Here is a 9,294-nt window from a genome sequence, read left to right on the forward strand (position 1 = left end):
CAACATTTGGGGTGCAGATGGAGGATGTGTGTGGTAGAATAAGAGAGCTGGTGTCAGAGGGGGGCGATGAGATGAGATTAAACAAACCAACCAATGACATCTGAGTTGACAGCATGTTTAAAACAAGCCACTAGGCTTCTTATGCCAGTGGATGAGAGTAACTGTCACGCCTTCAGTTTTAATAATACCCATCCGTGTCTACTGTCTGATTTAGCGCTGAGCTCCGATTGTATATAACAACAAACTATAAAGGCAACAATGCTGTTTTACATCTCGCTCTTGTTTTGTTTGCCTCCAGTGTACAGGCCACATTGCACAGAAGAAGAGAACATCCACCCGCACTAAATAATGCACTCTAGTTAAATGTTCACACAGCTACTGAAATGTTTTGATTAGACAATAGTGATTACACCAGCAGCATTGTTGTGAGGAGAAGAGAGAAGAGAGAGAAAAGCCCTTAGTTAACAGAGGGCCAAGAGTCTTTTGCTTTGGCATCCATGAAACTAAACAAAGTTGAAATTGTGTAACTCAAAAGGTAACAAGAGGACAAAGTGGGGCAATTAATCTTCTGCTCTCTGAAGATCTACTGCGTTAAATTGATGCTGCCACTCAGAGAAGACCATAATCACACTTCCATCCAAATCTAGGAGGGAGACAGAGAAGAGATCTCCAGAGCTGTCGTGCAAAGAGAAGCAAGGGAGGATTTGACAGTGATTGGTGGGTGTGCTGTGGATTGGTCCAGAATTTATTTTTGAAGTTGAAACGCTCAGACAGAATCTTAAATGAACTTGGCAAACAGTCTGAATGTTCAATGGAGCTCCCCACAGAGAAGCTTTACTTTAACAAGCTCCTTTAGTGTCGCAGGAAAGAAATACATTCGATCCAGTGTCAGAGAGCACATGGGGTGTCACATTTGAGTCTGAGCTGTTTTCATCATGCGACTCTCTGCAGACTGCCAGCCGGAGAGTGGGTGTCAAGCTCGCTCTGCAGAACTGCAATGTCAAGGGTGATCCAGCAACTTGAAACACTGAAAAGAATTATCTCTGTCACTCGGAAAATGAAGCAGAGCCAGAGATAAGGCTATTGCCTTGAAACTCAAAGTGGATCAGGCTCATCAAAGCGGCGGCCTCCTCTTTGTGTGAGCGTCTGTAAAAAGCTAAATCTTTTAGCTCTTGGTTCTGTCCAAAAGACCTGGTTTCAGAGAGAACAGTGATTGAACAGAACAAGTCATTTCCGCTCCTGTGCCCCCCGGCCGCCAGATAACACTTCCAGTTGGAGACAGACAGATTAGATCTCATCCCTATGCAGAATGCAAGAACTGCTGTCATCCCCTCTTCGCTGCCAGCTGGTGATTACTCGTAGAGCAGAGGGGGTGATCAATATGGTGAAAGAGACTGATTAAATATTGGAAAAAACCAGCCTGATCTAAAGGTTCAGGATCCAGGTTACTGCCTGGCTATTTGCCCAGCAGAGTCAGGTGCTGTGAGGCCGCAGAGCCCCAGGGCGATGCACAGGCTCGTAGTTGGAGGTTTTTTTGAATGCAGAGAGAGAGCAATCTGTGGAAGACAGCACCATGACACCCCTTGTGAGGCCTGTAAGTAAACAAACAAATAATTTTTTTAATAGTGGTTTGGGAGTTTTAAGCAAGCCTAAAGTTTTGAAACAAGACAGCTAAAAGAAACTAGCTAAAAAAAAAAAATCCACAAAAAGGGTTAAAACACTTTCCCATAAATTAATGACTTATGTGCTTTTATGACATACTCGTATAGTAATAATATTTATAAAATCAGCTTACATGGTTTGTATGCCACACTACTTTTTAAAAAAAAATGTTGTGTTTTCATTTCAGCTATATCTTCTTCTGCAGTGCAGATGCAGTACAGTTCCTTCTTTAGACAAATAAAAGACTAGATGTTTTTATCAGAAGAGCAGAGGGAACATAATTGACAAGGTTACATAAAGATCATTTAATAATGTACTGAAGAGTTTTCTAACTTTGTGACGTCTGCTTAATGTAGCAGCACTCTTAGGCACTTCATAATGACACTTGATTACCAGTTAATTCATTCAGCGACTTGCATACAGTATGGACAGATTCACTGCCAAGGTAGCCTTCTATTAAGTATTCAGCATCCAGGCCAACTGTTGCCCTACTTCGCAGCTACAAACAAGTCTCCTTGCATAAAGTCCAAAAGTAAATGATGTTACCTGATTCAAGAATAGTTTTAGGCAGTTTCAGAAGACGCACAGACTGCACTGGTTTCAAGGGCAATTGAATCAGCTCAAAGCTCCTAGTCTAATGAGGCTTAACACTCCTGATAAAAACAAAGCTAAATGTGGAAATAATCTGTAACAGTTGCCTATAAACAAGAATTATTTGCCAGATTAAACAGCATTGTACTAAGATTCATTATCTGCCAGAGGCTACTTAAGAAGTCAAATAAAATGATGAAAACAAAAGCATCTGTAGCAGTAGGAGCAACGTTGCCCAGTGTGCCACTGGAGACACAACAGGGCTGATGCCTTCATTAGTGAGGTGTGCTCATTAGGATCAACAATGTGTGTTCGCCACTACAAGCTGACAGTCCTGTTCTTAAACCCTCTGTCTGTGTGAGCTTCCGGTATTTTCACTGCATTCATTCTTTGAAGTAAATTGAAGGTCTCAAAGGTGCTGGATACGTGAGACTGGAGTATATTTGGTTAAAGTGAGATTAACTGTATTTTACATTTGTCGATTTGGACAACTAGCACATTCCCGTGCTACGGTGTTTGTTCTGTTCTCTCTGGGTAGTTTAAACACATGAATATAAGGTTAACTGGTAATTTCAAATTGGCCATAAGTGTGATTGTACACATGAATAGTTGTCTTTGTCCTTCTGCGATAGGCTGGCGACCTATCCAGGGTGTACCCTGCCTGGCCCTGTGACAACTAGGACTTGCTTCAGACCCATGGCAACACTGAAAAAAATGTTCAAAGATGGATGGATAACAGATTCTTTTTAAATGTTAAAATCCGTGTACTTAGTGATGATCTGCCACTTCTAAAAATGATGGAATATGAGCAAGAAAGTTATGGGAAAAAAATCATTGTGAAAGTAGCAGATTTGAATAACCTCTAGGTTTTTAACTGCAAGCAAGCATTTTTACACCGTCATTGGATCATATATTTGTTTGTTTTTCTTTACGATATTCCTTATAGCTGCTTCTATTGCAGCTAAACACAATGCGAGTTTGGTTTGATCTGCTGTGGATACTGAAGTCTGTACCAAGGCATTACAGCCAACTGCTATAATATCGTCATTAAGTGGAAAACTGCAGCCACCTCAGGGAGCATTCATGACTCCATCATGTCCTTTCATCATACTCTGCGCTAGCTGTGAGAACGCTGTGTTTACCCCAAGGTTTTCTTCACTTGTCATGTGCTTCCAGAGAGCTCTGACAGAGAAGCAGCATCTGTTACTGCAGAAAAACTGCCCGTAAACCTGTGAGTCACTCAAAGTGACCACTGACAACTTAATTTATTTGAGCCCCGAGCTACCAGCTCAAGCTGGTCTCAGTGTTTTTAATTTGAAAGGCGGTCTTATAGAGGTACTGTGGTCTTTCTAAATGCTGCACACTGTGCTGAAATGTGAAGCTGCTGGAATATTGCTGATTCAGTTTCCCCGGTGAATACACTGGAAAGCAGTGATGCTCTCTTAATCTGCTGTAGTCTTAATGTGCTGAAACCGAACAAAGAGAGTATGGATCTAGTGTAAATTAAATTCACTATCTTCTGTCTACTGTTTCTGAAAAGGCCTTCTTTTGCGAAATTCACAGAGGTTCTTTTTGGCAGCTGATCGCCACCAGAAACTTGTTTTCTATGCAGTGCTCACAACGTGGATGTTTCCCTTTTACTCATGAAGGTCTGTTATCTGAAGCACATAGATCAATGTATTTGATTTCATGAAATTGATGTTTTCTGGCAGTAAAAACAGTTTGTGTCCCCAAAACTGAATAAAGATGATTGGTTTTCCGCTCTATCACTGTTCAAAGAAACTTTGTCTTCGTCTCCTTTATTTCTATTCAAAGTCTCTTTTTGTCTGCATGACCTTTCTCGAATTTCAGATAAATCCACAGAAATATTACCCTCCAAAAGATAAAACTATGAGACTCTATTGGCCATGCTCCCAATCTCCAATTAGAATTATCCTTTATCATCTGGGTCAGAGAGACTACGTACCACAGAAAGTACATTTGAAGGTCACACAGGAAGGCTCATCAGCCTCCGCTTGTAACAAACAGAAACTCTTGTTTTCAGCAAGATGTTAAGCAGCAGGTTGCAATGTTAGTGGTTTTATGTTTAATTCAAAACATCATCTTTTTTATAAACTTAACTTATATGTTTTTAATGGCTAAACATAACCTGTCTTTCAAGTGAAATGAATCAGCAAGTAAAAAAAAGAGAGAGAATTCAAACTTATAATCCAGATAAGACATGGACAAGGATCTCATGGCTAAACCTGCAACATGTGCTACCGATCACTTCTCCAGTGTCCTCCATGGATTTTGTATCAGGTGGCCAGTAGTGCCGTGGCTGGTGATTCCGGCAGCAGTAAAAGAGGACACTGTACCCGTGGCTGGGCATATTTAACAGACACGCAGACATCATTTGCCAGTTCACAGGCTCTTTATTTACTCTTTCCTACACACACACACGCACACACACACACACACACACACACACACTAAGTTTAGCAGGGCTGGGCACTCTGCCGTGGTTTGTCCAGTGTGGCAACATGCCCCAGCAATTTCAACTCAGGGATACTGTTTCCCTTTGTCGCCAGCCTCCTGTGGCTGGTTTGGCTGTAGTCAGAGTGTGTCCTTGGCTTAGAGTGTTACTGTGTAAACAGGAGAGATTGATTAGCAAAATGCCAACCAACCTCACCTAACACTGCCCCCTCAACTGCTCCACATCTCCACCTACAGCTAAGTTAAAACCACTTCCCGCCATCACAGGTATTTTTTGCATAACAGAAATGATAAAATTGCATTGGTGCTTCAATCTGTTTGGATGACATGTACACCTATATAGATAGATAGATAGATAGATAGATAGATAGATATATTAGGGGTGGGGGGAAAAAATCGATACTGTGTAGTATCATGATATTTTGTTTGCTAATAATGTATCGATACAGGGACAGCAGAAATCGAGCATGTTGATCCTTTTTCTGAGCAAGAATCCTGACATTCCTTCACTGTCCAAATGTGTTTAACTTTTTTTTGGCAGCAGTAAACATGACATTATGACTTATTTTAATTTAAGACATGTTTTATTTTAATTAAGTTTAAAACTTTTTTATTTAATGTAAAATTATATTTTGTTTTAATTTACTTTCAAATTCTTCAGTTGCTGAAGGGGCTGCATAGTTTTCATAAATTTGCATAGTTCAGAATAGCTATAATTGTACCAGATGGTTGCGTTCAGTTAAGTTGGACTAGACTGTAATACAAACCGTTCAGTTTGTCAACAATTAAACTGAAATGAGAGAAAGACTGAGTGTGAGACTTTGTTATTAGATAAAATGAATATTGATAAAGTTTACCTTTATGTACAGAATCTGAATATCGCAAAATATTTTAAAAAATTGCAATAATATCGTATTGTGCGTTAAGTATTGTGATAATATCGTATCGTGGGATGTATGGTGATTCCCACGATACGATAAGATATATATATATATATACACACACACACACACATATATGTTGTCTTGCTGTTCTGTGTATGTACTTTCTTGCTGTTCATATAATTCAGTGTATTAAACTCTGTTCTAGGAATTCTATTGTTTTCCAGAAGATCTTTTTGAGTTAACCAGTTTTAATTGGATCTGAAAAAGCTGGATCTCCACATCATTCATGGAAAAAAATTCTCATGTTGGCTTCAAAATTTGTTATTTATTTTGACCCTTTGCTTTGGCAGCGTCCGATGAAGTCGCCTTATCTGCTGCCCGGTTTTTCCCTCTCATGCTTGGGTTTTGCTGCATCAGAATCTTGTTTTCCTTCAAAATAAAATTCTACCAAACTTAAATAAAAGCCTTTTGGGGTTTTTGCCTGTACCGTTCGGCACTGTAGCAATCAGAATTATTGTCTGAAGGCCAAGAAAAATGCCCAGCAGATTCACCAATAGATGAAAAAGAAATTTCTAAATCATCGTTTGAAAAACTTAATGTCCTCCCACAGTTCGCATAACATACAGCTAATAAAATTAACACTTCGGAAAGTTGGTTAGCTGCATCCTACTTTCTCTAGGCAATGAGTTTCTGTTTTATAGCTGTATTTATGTCTTGTCTCTGTTGTGCAGCCACTGCAGATTAAAACACATAGTGTGTTTTGCATGTGTGTGTGCACATGTGAGGTGGGAGAAGAAAATTGCAAACCATTCTTCTTTCCCACCCTCAACATTAATGTCTCACTTGGGCTCCTTCACTCAGATTGCTCATTTTCCAGCTGCTGCTTTTTAATAGAAGTCTAGCCTGTGAAGCCTGTAAATTTTATTATATAGTCAGTCCTAAATTCACAAAAAATATATCAACAAACTCCAGCTGCATAACAGAGGTGTCCTTTTATGACCCAATCTAAGTCACAGCTCTCCAAAATGAAGACTCACTTGTTGAAAACCCAGTTCAGCAAATTATCTTCAGACAGCCAAAATAAATAAAAAATAAAAATTCTCTTTACTCAGTATTTAGCAGTTTTGTTCACAGCGGTATGATTCTAGGTTAGGGAAAATTGTTCACCACTTTCCACTGATGCCCAGTTAAATGTTTTTTAGAAAACTACTGGAAGAAATTTAGAACAAATGTTTCATTATGGATGATTTTGGAGCCATAACCAGCTTCTTTAAGTTGAAACACCCATTAGACTTAAGTGTTCTTGTGTTTACCAAATTTTAACATGAACCTTTAAACATGGTAAAAATGATTAGTATTAAAACACCAGCAGCTAGTATGGCTGCATATTCTTCTATCTGAAATCCCCCCTTTTTAGTAAAAGTTTAGATTTTTATTTAGGAACACAAAAAATAAAAAGAGAGAATTTTTTTGCATTTTAGGCGAGTGTCACATTGCAGAAAGTATTGAGGAAAAAAATGTCCATGCCCAAAATAATTAAACACAGTTTTAACAAGGTTTTAATGATTTACATTGAGCACATGTGATTTAAAGTGTGTTCCAAATCAACCCACAATGGCACAAAGTTTCTTAACTACTCTGGCAGCTGACATGGTATCAGTGTTGCATCTAGTAGAAATGACAGACTAGACAGGTTTCTGTTTAATGACATGTCACACTGCGTTGGGAGGAATTATCATAATGAAAATTAGTTCGCTGCGCTCTCGCTTTCTCCTCCACCAGCCATATAAATAAATAAATCAACTGTCATCAACCAGCGTGAAGCACAGTCTTCATCAGGAGAAATGATTGGCTCTACAGACGCAAACAGCTAGCATCTAAATACACATCTAAAAACCTGCCTTGTCATACAGCTGATAGCACATCTTGACTTCAGGGTTTGAGATGAAATGAGATGAAAATGAGTCTTTCGAAACAGTAATTAATCCCTGACATGAATATTATTAGTATTATTGTTGGAGCATGATTCTTTTCTTCTTTAGGTAAGTGAGGACTTGAATGAGGGGAATCGTCTTGATTTTTTTAAATTTACAACTGAGCTCAGCTTAACAGAGGAGTGTAACTTAATTACCAGCTGCTAAATTGAAATGTAAATTTGCTCTTTCTTCTCTTACTGAGGCAGAGAAATTCAACAGTTTGGAGTTCAAGCACGAGAAGAAACAAACGGTCACATTCAGAGCACATCCGCACAACTCGGCAAGCCACAAAAACAGAATTAGATGTGTGTATTTGTCTCCTCTTAAACAGGGAAGGACAAAAAATACAGTTTATTATGCAACGCCAAGTGAAAAACAGTGTTTTCTGTCATAGCGTGGCTGAAGTAAGCTGATGTGACTACATTTGAATATTTAATGCAGGTCCACTCTGTGCTTCTGGCTGTGTTCGTGCTCACGGTCGTTAGCTAGCATGATTTAACCGTATCATATTTCAGCCAGTCACTCTCTTGTGTTTCATCAAAACAACCACGAGGCTCAGAAATTTGCTTCCTCTTTATGCATACTCTGAGGAAAGATTCCCACTACAGATTTCATTTTTCCTGCTCTATTTCCTTTTTATGTAACATTGTAGCTGTTAAAGCTCATTCCCAAATCTCGTCTTGTTTGGTCAATCTCCTCTCTTTCCTTTTCAGCATTGCTATTATTGTGCAGATGAGTGCTGTTATTGTTTCCTTCATACCATCAGCCAGATTTAGACCACGTTCAGTCAAAATATAGATGAACGGATGGAAGCTTATCCCCCAAATGCTTTTCTGCTCTTTTATTATTCGCTCTTACATAAGCGGAGCTTCTCTGCCGAGACCTGTGATTCATGCACCTTAGTTGTATAAATATTTGGTGGTTGGAATTTTAATAAAGAAGTCGGCTGAGTTTTCCTCAGGGAGCGGTGCTAAGTTCACCCTCCCAGTGTAACGGTTACCATATGCCAATGATGAAACATTTTGCCCTTGAAATAAAAAGAATAATGAAAGAGTTCAACCATGAGTCAACAGTTAGGATAATGGGGAAATCTAGACTACACTACACTATCAGCTGCATGTGGTTAATTGCATTTTACAAGGCACATGAAAGATAATGCTACGAGAGCCCACACTTTTGTGCTCTGAATGTAGGAAAAAGATGCCCACGGGGTGTTGTAAAGCAATAATACGTTACAGTTTATGTTGTTTGAGTATGTTTAATTCCATTAAAGCAGCTGGAAGAAGGCCAACAGCTGATAAAAATGGTGGAGTCAGACAAAAACAAACAATAGCTAAACATTTTTTTCTTGTAAGTAATAATAAAACCAGTTTAGAATCAATAAAGGGTAATTGCTCAGTTGAAATATAGACAGCTGGTCCTATTTGATCTGGAATAAACAACAGATGACGCAGTGTAGCTGATGTTACTCAGCTTGTTTTCGCCCTGTTTTTTTCTCTGAAATGTTCATTTCTGCATGTCAGTCACACAGCAGCATCTATCTAATGTTGAAGAACATTATCCATTTATGATGTTCTCAAACATACAATGTGGATGGAAGCGTATCCCTAAATGCTTTTGTGCTTTTTCATTATCTGCTCTTACATAAGAGGAGCCTCTCCAATGAGACCTCTGATTCATGCACCTTAGTTGTGTAAATATTTGGT

This window comes from Neolamprologus brichardi, chromosome 20 (genome assembly GCF_056152115.1).
Source record: "Neolamprologus brichardi isolate AB-2024 chromosome 20, ASM5615211v1, whole genome shotgun sequence".
Classification (NCBI taxonomy): Eukaryota; Metazoa; Chordata; class Actinopteri; order Cichliformes; family Cichlidae; genus Neolamprologus; species Neolamprologus brichardi.